Source organism: Antechinus flavipes, chromosome 1 (genome assembly GCF_016432865.1).
Source record: "Antechinus flavipes isolate AdamAnt ecotype Samford, QLD, Australia chromosome 1, AdamAnt_v2, whole genome shotgun sequence".
In the NCBI taxonomy this organism is placed as follows: domain Eukaryota; kingdom Metazoa; phylum Chordata; class Mammalia; order Dasyuromorphia; family Dasyuridae; genus Antechinus; species Antechinus flavipes.
The window spans coordinates 558374176-558391763 of NC_067398.1; positions in this window are offsets into that span (position 1 = coordinate 558374176).

A 17588-nucleotide genomic window follows, 5' to 3' on the forward strand; every position below is an offset into this window, starting at 1 on the left:
AAATGCAATAGCCATCCCTTCTTAGATCACGTAAGCTCTCCTCTTGCTCTGGCCTTCACAAAGCAAGTGAAAAGTGGCCCTCCTTAAAAGTCCAGACTTTCAGCGTGATATAGAAGCCAACTTGTACCAGCTTCAGTCAATTGCTAAATTTTCAGTACGAGCATTCACACCTAGAAAATTGGCAAATCCTATAAATCAGGGCTTTTTTTTTTTTTTTTTTTTTTTTTTTTGCAAACTACAGCCTGAAAACCAAATCCAACCCATCACTGTGTGGCCAGCAAACTAAGAAGGCTTTTTTTTACATGTTAAATCAATAAAACATTATTTTAAAATGTAAAAACCAGTTTTAGTTCTGCTAAACCTTTGGTTGGCTTTGAAGATCTTCATAATCCATTCTTCCTCCAACCTTCTACCTTACTCCTTGCCATGCATCACTCACCTAGTGAAATTTGACAAATTTCTCTGCTTCTCTATCTCTTGGTTCCCAGCATTGTCTCTGGCTGCTCCCATATCTGGAAAGCTCTCCCTCCTCATCCTTGCTGACTGCCTTCCCTAGCCTCCTTCAAGTTGCACTTAAAATCCCATATTCTACAGGAAGCCTTTTCTTATTGCTCTTAATTCTAGTGCCTTCCTTCTTTTAATTGTTTATTTCTTTTTTGCATCATTTTTAAAATTAAAGTTTTTTATTTTCAAAACATATGCATAATTTTCCACATTCACACTTGCAAAACTTTGTGTTCCAAGTTTTTTCTCTCCCTTCCCTTTACCCCCTCCTCTAGACAGCAAGTAAATCCAATATATATTAAACATGTGCAATTCTTCTATACATATTTCCACAGTTATCATGATGCACAAGAAAATTCATATCAGAAAAGGAAAAAAATGAGAAAGAAAACAAAATGCAAGGAAACAACAACAAAAAGAGTAAAAATACTATGTTATGATCCACACTCAGATTTTCTCTGGGTGCAGATGGCTCTTGTCATTACAAGACCAACTATTTCCTGTTTCTTTTGGCTATAGCTTTCTTGTTTTGCTTTTGTATATAACTGACTTGATGTGCTTTTGTATATAGCTTACATATTTGTTTGCTTATTGTCTCTCCTCTTCCCCTCCCTTCTATTAGTTAGACCCTTAATAAATGTTTATTTGGGAGGCAGAGGAAGGAGGGGAGGCATTGGGATTAGATTAATTGCCCTAGGATATACTACTAAGGTCAGATTTGATTTTAGGAGATGTCTTCTATCTACCTAGGTGCCCCATTAAAATTAAAAAATTAAAAACCCATTAAAAATTAAAATAAAAATAAAACTATAGAAGAAAAATTGTCTTAGCTATTTATTCTTCCTGTATGTCTTTTGTTCTTCATCTTCTGACAGTCTCACTATTTTTTAATCTATCGTTGCTGGCTCAGCTTCCTCACTTCATACTCACTTCTCAAAGTCTAGCAGTCTGGCTTCCCCACTATTTGACTGAATTTTACTCTCCAAGATTACCAACAATCACTTTATTATTACACTGAATGGTCTCTTCTCTGTCCTCATTCTTCTTTATTCATGTGCAGCATTTGACACTACTGACCAATCCTTCCTTGGGAATATTTCCTCATGACTGGGTTTTTATGACATTAGTTATGACTCTTGTTTCTCTTCCGAATTGTCTGACTACTCCTTCTCTGGCTATCTGTCATAAATGTGCCTCCCATTATGTACATCAATGCTCTGTTCTGGGACCTCTTCTCTTTCCTTCCTATATTCTTTTTTTCTTTCTTGGTGATTTTATCTCACAAGTCAAGATATCACCCTTGTGATGACATTGCTCTTTGAGAAAGAGATTATCAGCTTCTATGATTTAAATGATCATTTCTAGAGAAATAACTCCAAATCTAACTAACCATTTCCCTAATTCAGGACTGGATTCTACTCACTACATTACTAACTGACTGCTGGACATCTCAAAGGCATCTCAAATCGAACATGAACAAAACAGAATTCACTACTTTCCCTTGAAAGTCACCCTTCTTAATAATTTTCCCTTTGTTGTCACCACCATTCATCTAATTACCAGGTGAACAAACTCAAAGTAATCCTCGACTCTCCATTCCCCTCATTCACATTTCCAATTAGTTACCAAGTCTTGTCAATTATACCTCCACCACATAGTTCTCATCTATCCTTTCCCTACTCACTAGCTACTGTCCTAGTTCAGACCCTCATCATCCCTAAGACTATTGCAATAACTTTCTAAGTAATTACCCTTTTTCTGACCTCTTCTCCAATCCATCTGTTATATAACTGCCAAATTAACATAACTAAAATACTGATCTGATCATGTCACTCTCATGCTCAATATAGGTTCTTATCACCTTTAGAATACTCTAGAACTTGTCCTTCAGAATCTAACTTCAACTTATCTTTCTGATATCTCTCATGTCTCCCTCTACATTTCAACCAGACTGGCTGTTTGATTTCTCAGCGTGATATTTCATTTTCCCCTTCCATATTTTTATACAATCTGTCCCCCAAATCTGAAATGATTTCCCTCTTTATCTCTGTCTTGGAATCCCTAGCTCACTCCAATGATCAACTCAAATGGTACCTCCTATATGACATCTTTTCTGTTTCCACTTCTTCCCCTACCCCCAGGAAATTAATATTGTTTTCCTCCCCTCACAGTTTTTTTTGCTGAGACAACTGGAGTTAAGTGACTTGCCCAGGGTCACACAGCTAGGCAGTGTTAAGTGTCTGAGACCACATTTGAACTCAGGTCCTCCTGCCTTCAGGGCTGGTGCTCTATCCACTGCATCACCTAGCTGCTCCGACAAAATTATTTTGTATTCACTTATTTGTGTACAGGTTGTTCTCCCTTTAATATAATGTGAGAACATTTTATTTTTATTTATACATATATGTATAAGTAGCCAACATTAAGCAATAACATTTTTCTTTTAACATATTTTCAAATTAATATTTTATTTTTCTAAGGACTTTTATTTTCTTTGTATCTTAAGAGTCTGCACTTAATAAATGCTTGTTGAGTTATTTGTCCTATATGAGAATGGTCAATAGAATAAATTAGTCACAATACAAATCTCTTACAAGGAGATCAGGTCAGAAGTGCTAATTACATTTTAATTCTACTTCAAACTTCCTCTTTTCTCTAAGACATAGAAATCTAAGTTTCATGATATTGTTAATCCAAATTTAGAAGATTTATCTAAAAAATAGACTTTGGGGTCTTTATTACAATGAGTACAAAATTTTATTTTAATGGAGGAGGAAGCTGAAAAAGTCAAGTGAACCAAAAACCACCAAAGAGCCAACCAACAAGAGAGAATTAATATTAAAAGACTATTTGATTTTGATTTCCATATTGTAAAATAATTAAATATTTTCTATAATGTACAAGAACTTTGTTTTTGATAATTCATTCATAGTAAAGCTTAATTTCTTAGTTTTTTTTTTCATTATATTACAGTATGGCCAACTTATATCCGTCTTTTTTTTTCTTGCAAGCATTAAATTAATGTTCCACAATTTAATTCAGATTCTAAAGGCCAAATACCTACCTCAAGAGGTCGTTGTCAGCATCTTGCCAATGGACTTTAATGACTCTGAAAGAGAGAATGAAGCTGATAATTTTGTGCAATTCTGCCTCACTTAAATCTTATTCATACACAAGTCAAGATATAATTCTGTGCTATCATTGGTCCTCTTAAAAAACAAGAGACAAGCAACAACAATAAGAAATATAATAAGAAATGTCATAGAAATGGTAACTAAAAACAAAAAGCATTAATAAAAATAATTCTTTAAAAAGTCCAATTAACTCATTATTTTGTTAGGTTTGTTTTTTTTTTAATTCACAAGTATATATAGAGATATAGACATACAGAGAGACATAAGCATACCATATTCCTCCAGATTGTGTTGTCTAAAAATTTTTGACCAGGCACTCCTGTTAGTAAAAAAGCTTATACCTACAGTAAGTTTCACATATTTATTACTGTTATATAATATATATAAATATTATACATAATATATAATTTAAACACAAAAATGGGCATTTAGAAGAAATGAAATAAAAAATGAATTACTATTTGACTCTAGATTAATAGAGACACATAGGGGTTTGTTTAGTAGGGACTAATCTGGTTAGATTTGTGCTTTAGGAAAATCATTTTGGTGGCTATATGGGTAATGGAATTGAGAGGGGGGATACTACTAGTTAGGAAGCTGTTGGAATAGTCAGGAAAAAGAGAATAAGTTTGTGAAATAGAGAGGCAGGTATGTCAGTACGGAGAAGGAGATACAGCTCAGAGGATATGGGGCTAGAAACAAGATTTGGCAACTGATTAGATGTGTGGAGTAAGGAAAATTGAAGCATAAAAGATGATAACAAATTTGCACCACAAAATTACACTGAAGATGATGGTAACTGGAAGGATGTTGCTATCCTTAATCAAAATTAGTAAATTCAGAATAGCAGAAACTAGGTATTGACCAACACCTAGCACCCTATACCAAGATAAGGTTGAAATGGGTTCATGATTAAGACATAACATATATATGTATATAGAAACATAAATATATTTATATATAACATCATATCATATATGATATCATAGTATCATATAGAGTGACACTATAAGCAAATTAGAAAAACAAAGGATAGTCTGCATCTCAGATCTGTGGAGAAGGAAGGAATTTGTGGCCAAAGAAGAACTAAAGTATGTTATGAAATGCAAAATGGACAATTTTGATTATATTAAATTAAAAAGGTTTTTTTAATAACATTTTATTGATAGAACCCATACCAGGGTAATTTTTTACAGCATTATCCCTTGCATTCACTTCTGTTCCGATTTTTCCCCTCCCTCCCTCCACCCCCTCCCCCAGATGGCAAGCAGTCCTTTACATGTTGAATAGGTTACAGTATATCCTAGATACAATATATGTTTGCAGAACCGAAGAGTTTTCTTGTTGCACAGGGAGAATTGGATTCAGAAGGTAAAAATAACCCAGGAAGAAAAACAAAAATGCAAGCAGTTTATATTCGTTTTCCAGTGTTCTTTCTTTGAGTGTAGCTGCTTCTGTCCATCTTTGATCAATTAAAGCTCTCTGTAACGAAGAGATCCACTTCCATCAGAATATATCCTTAAACAGTATCGTTGTTGAGGTATATAATGATCTCCTAGTTCTGCTCATTTCACTTAGCATCAGTTCATGTAAGTCTCACCAGTCCTCTCTGTATTCATCCCGCTGGTCATTCCTTACAGAACAATAATATTCCATAACGTTCATATACCACAATTTACTCAACCATTCTCCAATTGATGGGCATCCATTCATTTTCCAGTTTCTGGCCACTGCAAACAGGGCTGCCACAAACATTTTGGCACATACAGGTCCCTTTCCCTTTTTTAGTATCTCTTTGGGGTATAAGCCCAGTAGAAACACTGCTGGATCAAAGGGTATGCACAGTTTGATAACTTTTTGAGCATAGCTCCAAATTGCTCTCCAGAGTGGCTGGAGGTATTCACAATTCCACCAACAATGTATCAGTGTCCCTGTTTTCCCACATCCCTTCCAACATTCCACATTATCTTTCCCTGTCACTCTAGCCAATCTGGCAGGTGTGTAAATTTAAAAGGTTTTGTACAAACAAAACCAATACAGACAAGATTGAAAGGGAAGCAGAAAGCTGGGGGGAGGCAGGAAATTTTACATCCAAGGGTTCTGATTTGTAAAATGTAGAGAGAATTGACTCAAATTTGTAAGAATACAAGCCATTCTCCAATTGATAAATGGTCAAAAGGTCTGAACAGACAATTTTCAGACTAAGAAATTAAAACCATTTCTAGTTAAATAAAAAATGCTCTAAATCACAATTGATTAGAGAAATGCAAATTAAAACAGTTCTGAGGTACTACTACAAATCTCTCAGATTGGTTAAGATGACAGGAAAAGATAATGCTAAATGTTGGAGGGGAAACTTGGGCACTACTACATTGTTGATGTTGTGAATTGATCAAACCATTCTGGAGAATAATTTTGAACTATGCCCAAGGGCTGTCAAACTATGGATATCCTTTGATGCAACAGTGTCTCTACTGTGCCCTTATCCCAATGAGATCATAAAAAAAGGGAAAAGGATCCACATGTGCAAAAATCTTTATAGCAGCCATTTTTTATAGTGGCAAGGAACTGGACACTAAGTGGATGTTGCCCATCAGTTGGAGAATGACTGAATAAGTTATGGTATATGAATGTTATGGAATATTATTGCTTTATAAGAAACGATCAGCAGGATGATTTCAGAGAGGCCTGAGGAGACTTACAGAAACTGATGCTAAGTGCAATGAGTAAAACCAGGAGATCATTGTACACAGCAACAACAAGGTTATGCAATGATCAACTCTGATGGACTATTTTACATTGTTGATGTTGTGAATTGATCAAACCATTCTGGAGAGTAATTTTGAACTATGCCCAACATAGTTCTTTTCAACAGTGAGGTGATTCAGGCTAGTTCAATGGTTTTGTGATGAAGAGAGCCATCTGCATCCAGAAAGAGAACTGTGAGGACTGAATCTGGATCACAGAATAATATTTTTACCCTTTTTGTTGCTGCTTGCTTGCTTTTTGCTTTTTTTCTCATTTTTTCCTTTTTTATCTGATTTTTCTTGTGCAGCATGATAAATGTGAAAATACGTATAGACTAACTGCACATGTTTAACATATTTTGGATTACTTGCTGTTTAGGGGAGGAGGAAGGGAAAGGGAGAGAGAAAATATGGAACATAAGTTTTTGCCAGGGAATGCTGAAAACTATCTTTGCATATATTTTGAATTTTTTTCAAGCAAAACAAATGAAATTTTGTTTTATTTTAAAAAAGAAATAGGGAAATTCAGAATTGGGGTACATATGGGGGAAAATGATACAATAAGATCTTTGATGCTTTTTGCAAACCATCTGGCTTTTTTTTTCCTTAATAGTATTTTATTTTTCCAAACACATGTAAAAATAGTTTCCAACACTCATTTTTGTGAGATTTTCTGTTCCATATTTTTTTTCTCTCTCTCTCTCTTACCTTCTCCCTTTCCAAGACAGCAAGCAATCTGATATAGATTATATATTTGCAATACTTCTAAACATATTTCCATTTTTGGATCAGCTTGCTCATAATTTCTTGTAGAACAATATTATTCTGTTATGCCATAACTTATTCTTCCATTCTCCAATTTATGTTCATCTACTTAATTTCCAATTCCTTGCCAGTACAAAAAGAGCTGCTACAAACATTTTTGCATATATGGATCCTTTTCTCTTTGATGATCTCTTTGGGATACAGACCCAATAATGGTATTGCAGTGTGATTGACCTTTGGATATAGTTTCAAATTGCTTTCCAGAAAGACTGGGTCATTTCACAACTCCACCAAGAATTGCAAACCCCTATGACTATTCATCCTCTATGATCCACTCTTTTGTGCCCACAATTTAAAGGAAGGATGTAGAACTTTCATGTGCCACTTTCCCAAACCAAATATCATTCTCTGAAAGGCACCTGCCATAGCTATGTGTTGTTCTGGAAGTAGGGGATGGACATAGGGTAGGAAGAAGTTTCCTCATAGCAACTGCATAACTGTTGTTTTAAGTATCTGAATAATAGGTGGGATTATAACTGCCTTGAAGAGCCTATGTCTGGTGCAGAAGGGGAGAATTTGGGAACTTAAATAACATGGAAGAATGTGAGGAGATGAGTGTAAGGAGGAAAATATATATCTTTTCACCTTTTAATAAGACATCATTCCACAATCTCAGACCCACTTCCCCTTTTTGAACACCATTACCCTAAAAAAATCTTGTTAAAATATACTCTAGAGCTTAAATCCAATTCTAACTCTTTATTGAGAGGATATGTATTCTATAAATCTTACAAATTAATTCACATTAATGACTACAAAGTATTGTATTAGGTAAAGTATATTGTAGAAGACTTCATAAGATCATAGATTTCCAAAGAAAAAAAGGGCTTTAGAGATCTAGTTCAACACCACCAGTTTATAGGATACTGAAATCTACATAGAGAAAGTGACTTGTCTAAGATCACACACAAGGTAAAAGCATCAGGAAATGAACCTGGATCCTCTGATTTCTAATACAGTCTTCTTTGTACTGTAGCACTATGTTACCACTGCCAGAGCACTTTCGGTCTAGTTTGGGATTCCAAAAATATACAAGTAAACTTGCTCAGAAACACTTGCACAGCAACATCTGAAACTCGTGTCCAACCTACACTATTCCCTTTTAAAATCTGTAATGAGACTGAGACTGAGCACACCAAAACTAGTGTGTGGGAGCTGCTCAACATTCCAGTTAAGTTACCTCCAGGTCACTAGTGACTATGTGTGCAGAAGTTAAAAAAACCTCCTAGCCCACAAACATTTCAGGGACAAATTAGCACATACCCAGGAGCCTGAAATAGGTCAGGCTGGACCTAAGAAAGGTCAGGCAGCAACTTGTTGGAAAAAACATTTGATGAGCTCTTCTCCTTTCTTTCTATAGACTTACATTTGGGTTATTATGATACCTTAAGGCTGGAGATTGGGAATCTATAACAGAGATGAACATAGATTGAAGAATATTGTAGAAAAAGGACCAGACTTGAAATCAAATGACTAAAGTCAAGTTGAATTTCTGCCATTCATTAGCCATGTGAATATGGGCTAGCAGCCTCTCTGAGGAAATCCTTATATTTTTTACCTCACGGGGATATGGTGCGGTACATATTCTGAAAACTGCAAAAGGCTTCACAAATATGGGCTATTTGTGAATATCCTAGAGGCACAGTCTTATTCTCTAAATGTAATAATTAACATGATTTTCATCAAAAATTTATTGCATGGTTACCAAATGTAGGACACTGTGCTTGGTTCTGGAGAAAAAGGATTAAAGGACTAGAATCTCCAGGAAGTGATATGCTTCAAACCCAACATGTCATGAAGAAGGTCAAACTATAAAGAAAAGGAGAAGGAGAAAGAGGAGGAAGAGGAAGAGGAGAAGGAAGAAAAAGAAGCAGAAGATGATGAAAAGGAGGAAGATAAGAAGAAGAACATCATACTCATCATCACCATCATTTCTAGCCATCTTATTTACTTGTGAGGCTTCAACAACTTCACTATGTGCATTTAACTCCCCAGATTATATCTGATTCTGGACCCTAGGAAAACAGTTTCTTAGAGTTATCAAATAAAGAGAAGTGTTCTTTTTTGCATAAATTCTCTTCTTTGGAACAGAATTGCAGTAACTCAAAAAAATTCCAGAAAACCATGAGACATACAAATTCACAGACATCTCTACTCTAAATGTTCATACGGACTATTTGTGCCTGACTTTTGGTAGAGCCTTCCAAACTCCTATGAGTCTGATTAGCCACAGTTGAACACACTGTACTTTGACCCTAATATGCTGATATCATTTAGGTCCACTTCAAGCACAAAGGACAACAACCAAAAACCATTTTCCTGGAAATAAGATCAGTGTGGCCATGAGTCAATTTCTTGACTATGGCAGGTGGCTTGGAAAGGAATAGACGTGGCGATGGCTAAGAGATCTTTCTCCATGTGAGAACACTTGGATTCCTGTAACTCAGGAAATTAGAATTAAATGGAGATCAGCTCATAAAAAATTCAGCAAAAAAGAGTTGCCTAGGGGCAGCTAGATGACATACTGAATAGAGCACTGTCCCTGCAGTCAGAAGGTCAAAGATAGACTCAGACACTTACCACTTTCTAATTGTGTGATCCTAGGTAAATCATTTAATCCCAGTTCACACACATACACACACACACACACACACACGTTGCCTAAGCAGACCCAACAAATACCCTATATTCTGTTTTATTCATGTTTACTTCCCCTAAGAAGAAGATGAAAGGGCTTAACCTCTATAGGATTTATGTACAGTGATTTATCTAGGATATGTGACATCTGGAGAGAATAATTTGTAACACCTTCCTTCTCAATATAACAAATTAAGTGATAACCCTGATGTGAAATTAATAATAATTATAATAGTAATAGCCAGAAAAGAAACAAAATAAAAATTTTTTTATAAACTTTATATAAATAGTCATGCCAACAAAAAATAAAATAAATATTACAGTACAAGAAAGAATAAAAGAAATAGATTAACACTGATTTAATTAAATTGATAAAATGCCCTCAAGTTGTTTCCTTTTAACAAAGAAGCCCCTTTTAAGCTATGGAAAGCTGCCCTTTATCAGGGTCTGAGAATTCTCTGAGCTGGATCTTGGGATAATGAGTCCTCCTGGGAGGAGTCTCCTTGTTCTCACTTTCAGGGAAGAGGCTCTGATTCTTCCCTGCTCTAGCCTCTGCTTCTGAAGTTCTTCCTCCCAGCCTATCATCCAGATTACCCCAATCTTGATAATTTATTCCTGCAGTTTTCACGAGAAGTCTAATGTGAAGATGGTTCCTTGTTTTGGGATTCTCTATTTTCCTGGAGGTGCCCTTCCCAATGTATTGTCTGCACCTGGGACCAGATTATCACTCTGAGGAACCAGTCACCATGTACCTCTCTCCCAGTACCTATCTTTCCCTACCCCTGCGTCTGCATAGCTCTTCCAAGCAGCATAGCTTTGCCTTTCTAAATGAGCAGTTTACACAAAAGCTACCTGTCAGTGAAGATAAAAGCTAGATAAGGTGTAATCCTGATGTTTTCCCAAACTGTGGGTGAGTTTTTCCTACTCTGGCCCTGTTCTGTTCCCTCCAATGTCAGTAATTTTTCCAACACCAATGTCCCTTTAAGATCTCTGTACATCAGGACATTCTGATCCATAGGATCACAGATGAGAGCTGGTGTATCGAGGTCCAAGTTCTCCACCTAAATCCATAGCCACAGAAATCTGAATTTGTTCCAGGTACCAGAATTCCTAGCTATAGCTCTGGGTTTGCCAGCTGAAATGAACAATGATCCTCTGCTCTTCCAACATTTGACTAGTGGAATTTTGAAAATCTTAGTTTTATCCTTGACTCTCTCCTTTCCTTCATTTTTCTATCAGAGACAAGGTTCTGTCAATTTCACCTCCAAAGCATCTCTGAAATTTATCCTATCTTCTCCATCACCTATCTAAACCCTTAATATAATAGCTAATATTTATATAGTGTTTATTATATTTATGTGCCAAGTGCTTTACAATGATCTCATCTCAATAATAATCATTTATAATTATATCAGTAATTATGCCATCTAGCTGTACAGGCTGAATTATTGCAGTGATCTCCAAATATATCTTTCCATTTCTACTCTTTTCTCCCTTTAATCTATCCTTCATACAACTTCCAAAAAATACAAAACAAAAATATTTTGTGTGTCTATGAGATTTTTGCCATTTAATTCATCTGCTCAAAAATGTCATTGATGTCTTGCCTAAAGAGTAAGTTTAAACTTCTCTACCTGGCCTCCAAGGACCACAACCTGATTCATCCAATTTTTTCAGCTTCTTGTCATGCTTCTGTTAAAGGGCTCTATATTTCAGCTCCCAAAGAATATAATTCTCTGCCCTTGAACACACACTATTCCCTGGTCCTTGTTTTTTTAATCTTTTTTTTTTTATCTTGTTTTCCTTGTCTATTGCTTATCCTTTAAAACCTAATCCAAATGCCTCCTCCAGGAAGTCTTCTCTGATTTCCCAATCAATAAGGATCACTCTCTTAAACTCCACAAGCATTTTGTTTTGCAGTGTCTGATGCACTAATATGCAATATATCATAGTGCCTGAATACTAGACTTTGAGGATAGCAACTAGGTCTTATGTAAATTAGATATCTGCAGAATACCTGGAACAGAAAATATTCCACAAATAATAGTTTCTTTTTTTTCTTTTTTTCCCATTATCTAATATTTCATTTTTTCCCAGTTACATATTAAACAATATTTTTAATGTTGGTTTTTAAGACTTCGAGTTTCAGATTCTCTCTCTTACACAGAAGGTCCTTAATTAGTTCTGGTTGTATTTTATCAGTGTCAAGGAAAGCATAGATATCATTTTGTTATGAGCAGATTTGTCAGTTTTGATTTCTAAGAAGCAATATCTACACAACAGACAATAAATGATTTTTTCTAACTTTTTTTTGAGGAAGAGACTGTATAAGTAGTGGGTCAGACAAGGGAGTAGATAAGCCTGATGCAGATGATAGCTTTTGCATTAGGTACAATGGATGGGGAAATAGAGGCAAATAATGTTAGTTTTATTCTTTTTGATTTCTTTCTAAACCAGTTTTCTCATTTATAAAATGAATGGTTCACTCCACATGCAGGGATATGTTTTAAGCCCATGAAGAGCTTTGTTATTGTTGCTTAATCAATTTATTCATGTCTGATTTTTCATGACCTTGTTTGAAGTTTTCTTGGCAAAAATGCTAGAGTTGGTTTGCCATTTACTTCTCCAGATCATTTTACGAGTGAGGAAACTGAGGTAAACAAGGTTTGTTTAGGGTCACCCAAGCAGAAAGTTTCTATGATTAGATTCAAACTCAGTTCCTCCTAACTCTATTGATCCATCCAGTTGCCTTTATGAAGAGCTTTGGAATCATAGAATTATTATAGATTATGCTATGGCCTACATAGGTGTCCACCTAGTTAGGAATTGATCTATCTGCTAGGAAAAGCACATTTAGGTACCTACTATGAGTTCTTTCTATTCCACATTTTGCCTCCCAGGTTTCTTTTTTGTCACCCATTATAACAAATATTCAATCAATTGTTCTCTATTACCTCCAGGATCAGATTCCAAAGTCATCAACTATATTTGTGAGGGGCTGAGGTGCACTTGGGAAAAAGGAAAAGCTTTGGAACAATTGCTCTTGTGAAGAAAATAAAAGAAACACTCGGTGGATATAATGCTGGACAAGGAGCCAGGAAGACCCCAGTTCAAATGTGATTGCAGACACTCATCAACTATGTGAACTTTGACAAGCCCCTTATCTATCAGTTTCCTTATCTTTAAATGGGGATAATAACAGCCTCTATCTCCCAGAGTTATCTATCATGAGGATCAAATGAGGTAATAATTATAAAGTGTTTAGTACAAAGTGTGGCACAAAAGAGAAACTTAATAAATACTCGTTCTTTTCCTTTATCTATTTTATCTATATCTATACACATATATTATATATATAACATATATATTATACATATAATTGTATAGTATTTAGTAGTATTGATGATGAGGTCATGAGATACACAAGTCTTCAGCAGCAAATGATCATTTCCAACTCTGTTTTTCCCAAGGACTCTGCCATGTCTGACAGTCTGTGCCTACTATGGCTTTATAAGCTTGTCCTTTTTTCAAAACATTGATAATGATGGCCTCCAGATCTTCATAAAAGTTTTTCTTTGCCCTCATCAGGATCTGTCATGGTGAAAGCATATGCACTAAAAATGATGATGTGGGCTTTCCTGAAAGTGGCAATCACATTATCATGAGAATGTTGCTCATTTCTTTTAGAAGACATGCAAACTTGTTGAGTAGATTAGTTCTGATTGCAAGATCTGCACCAGCTTCATAGCATTCCCCTTCACTATAGCCACTCTAGGAAAATGTGTATCCAGCTCCAGTTTCAATAAATTGGTCTTCACTTACTAGTCTTGTTTCACTAGGACTGCTATTTGAATATAATGCCTGATGAGTTTTCTCACGATGCACACAGTTCCTGGCACATAGTAGGCACTATATAAAAGTTAGCATTATTATTATAATAGAAGGATTATAGAACTGCTGTGGAAGCCCAGGTGAAATAGATTGAAACCTATCCACTAAACTTGTTGACTTTAGCCCACCTCCCAAAAGGAAAATACATCAATATTGTGATTTTTTCCTTCTATTTTGTCATGGTTGCAAGCATTTTATCTACTTTTGTAGGAATGCAGTAAGTAGTTATCAAATGTACCTTGCTAATGCTTCATAGTGACAAAAATAAATTCTGTGCAATGGAATGAACACTCATTCTGGAGTCAGAGGATCTGGAGGGAAAATCTTCTTATTGTGCTATTTGTATGATCTTAAGACATCCCTTTTTCTCGCAGTCTCAGTTTCCTCATTAATAAAATATTGGAATTGAACTAACTCACCTCTGAGATTTTTTATAGCCTTAGATCTACAATCCTGGGTATAAGTTATAAACTGTATATTCATTTTCCAAAATTTGATTAGCTTGGTTGCTGGCCTGTGTTCTTCTTTTGATGATTTGCTGAAAACCATACCTCAAAATTTAACAGTTTAGAGAATTTTAGTAAAGCTAAACTTCTTGCCACGAGGTGGCAGTAGGCTCCTATAAACCCGAGAAAAGCAAAAAGGCACACTAATGGGTAACCACCCTCTGGCAAGAGAAATGTCTTGTTTTTAACAAATATATTTTGGAAAATGTGATAGTTATTTGGGAACCTGACGGATGTACTGGAAAAATATTGCTTTAATTCTAACACTAATTTTTAAAGCTAAGTAAGAGAGGGGAGACATTACAAACTTAGAAATAGGGATTTGTCATATAAACTTCAAAATCAGAAGGGTTAGGATGAATCTCATGATGGCCAGTCTTACCATCAATGGAATAAACTGACATCATTGTGGTATGATTTCACTGAATCAGACCAGAATGATGCACCTGGCTAGAGGTGCACGTCATCTCTACTGCCAATTCACCTGAAGGTTTAGTGATCATCCTTCCAGAATTCATTTATTGGGACTCTTTCCCTGCTACTTCATGGCACAGGTCAATATCCTCTGAATGTTTCCTGCCAGATTACTTAAATTTAATTTAAATTGAATATTCATACAGAAGGCTTAACTAAATGAATTCTCTTTCCTGGTGATGTTGGAAGCAAATACTGCTATTGGCTCTAGGTCAAAGAGAGGTGGAAGCAGCAACTTAGCTGCATTTTCTCCCCACCCATCACCATGTGACTTTGGTTATACACCTCACTGTTCTTGTCTCTATCTGTTAATTCTTTCCTAATCTTAAGTAAATGAGTATTAGAGACAGAAAGAATCTTGTAAGCTGTGAAAAGTCAAAAAAGCCATCAGAGGTTCCCTCATCAACCTTAACTGGTGGAAGTAGCAGCTGAATCTAATGAGGAATCAGATCTAAACAACCTACTTGACCCAGCCAAGCAAAGAATCAATCCAACAGCCAAATTCTGAATTGTATGTCTTACCCTGGCCATATCACATTCAGAAACAAATAATATGTATTCTTTGAAGGGAGAAAAGGACTGCCTCTCAGAAGCAGGAAGTATTCCCTCCCATGGTGGGAAATATTTTGAGGTTTAAGTCCACTTTTCCCAGGCACTGAGTGAGCACCTATGTAGAGGAGAAAATGAATCCCCAATTTAGGAAGCATGTTTTTGTTCTTAGTTTCTTGCTAAAGGTTAGTAATGTTAATTGGTTTGTTGAAATTGAAGAAATGGTGACTAGTTAAATTATGGAGGGGGTATTAAATAGTATTAAAATTAGTATTAAACAGTATTTAAAAAACACTCCTTGGAAAATGAATGTAGATCTACACATACTATTTTCATCTTCTTTTTTCTTCATGGTTTTTCTCTTTTGTTCTGATTTTTCTTTCCCAAAATAATACATGTGGAAATAAGGTATAAATAAATAAATAAATAGATAGATAGATAGATAGATAGATAGATGAATGAATGAATGAATAAATGAATAAATAAATAAATAGATGTGCATGTATAACCAAAAAAAAAACCGTTTTACATGTAACTAGGGAGAAGAAAGAGGAGTAGAAGGAAGAAGAAGAAGACTACAGCGATGATGACGACTACAGCTCCAAGGCTACTCCCTAGAACTTTGAGTGAAATAATGCTCACTTGGCTTCTAACTATCCAACCTGCCAAGTGAAGTACAAGTTGGGAGAGTGAGCACAAAGCCTGTGCTATTAATAGGAGGATAGGAATTTTGAAAAAGAATGCAGTTGAACCCCCTCATTTTAGAAAAGTGGAAAATGAGGTCCAAGAAGTTAAGATTTGCCCAAGTTCACATGGGCAGTAAATATCAGAGCTGAGTTTTGATCCCAGGCTTTGCAAATCCAAATCCACATTACAATTTTGATAACTTCTGAATGCTGGCTCCTCTATACCTCACAAAATAACACTTCCCAAACCTCTTTCAAGTGCCTGAAATTTTGCATTTCCTTTAACTGATTCTCTATTAAAATTCTTTTATTTTCTCTACTAAAAGTCAAATCTACTGAAAGGGTAATACAATGACTCTCATTATTTATATTTTTCATATAAACAAGATTTGGGGTATTTGTTTTTTAAGAATCTTTCCTCATATTAGTTTTGTTAAAGAAAATAAAGGAGAAAAAAGGCTGACAGACATGGTTGCCTGGTGATGATACTAGGTAGAAAACAGGACGCCAATAGGCCTAAAACAAATCATTTCACAATGTTTTAGTGGCCGATTAACCCAGATTCATCCTATCATGAGTCATTTTTACATTTGCAATAGTTTATGACATTTGTGGGAAGGACATAGCCAAGCATCTAGGCATTTCATAATGTAATGTGTAAACTTTGGCTCCTAGGCTCTTGTCTGGAGAGCATTGCCACTGAAATGTCAGAAATCAGAAAAGCAAAGAATCTGTCCCAAAGTTACCAGTTTGGTGACTATTTTGAAGAATTTGGAAAAAGAATTTAGAAAGATATCCCATTTCACATCACTATACAAAAAAAAGGAAAACACAAGGTCAAGTTCATGCATCCAAACTCTGCACACCAGAACTCTAACCTCTCCTTCCCCTGGGACTCTGGAAAGCTTTGTCTATAAAACAGTGGTGACTGAACTGATGGAATGCTCCCTAACAGCCTTAATCTTCCTCCTGGTTAATTAGAGGAAGAAGAAATAGAAAGAGACAAAGTAGTCTGATCTTCCTGGATGTCCCCCCAAAAAATAGCTAATTGTGAATTATATTCTTTACTTCCTTTATCTTAGTGCCCGCTCTGTAGCATATGTCTCCATATATTATTATAAACAATTACTCTAGGGAATCTACACTTGTTGATAGTTTGATGCTGCTATGGATAGAAATTTGAGAAGAAGCTTTGAACCCTTTAAAGAGAATGAAAGATATTATTGCTGCTACAGCAAGTTGAAGCTCTCCCTATTGGAGAGAAGTAAGCATTGATCCTGTTTGGATTTCCCACAAATAAGAAAGATATTAATTATATCCCTAGGCACTATCAAACTTTGCATAAAAAGTAGAGTACAAATGTAAATAATTTTATTTATATACCCTTAGACCTAACATATAAACTCTTGAAGGAAATGAGAGCATGGACAAGATAAATCTTATGTAAAAGAACCTCTTTTTGACCAATTTGGTGTGTTTTATAATACTAATAGCTCACATTTATATGATACCTCAATCAATTCAATAAATTCCTTATCTATTATATGTCAAACATTGTGCTAGACAGTTGAAATGCAAATACAACAAATTTCTTTTCTTCAAGTTTTCTTCAAAAAGCTTACAGGGGAGAGAATC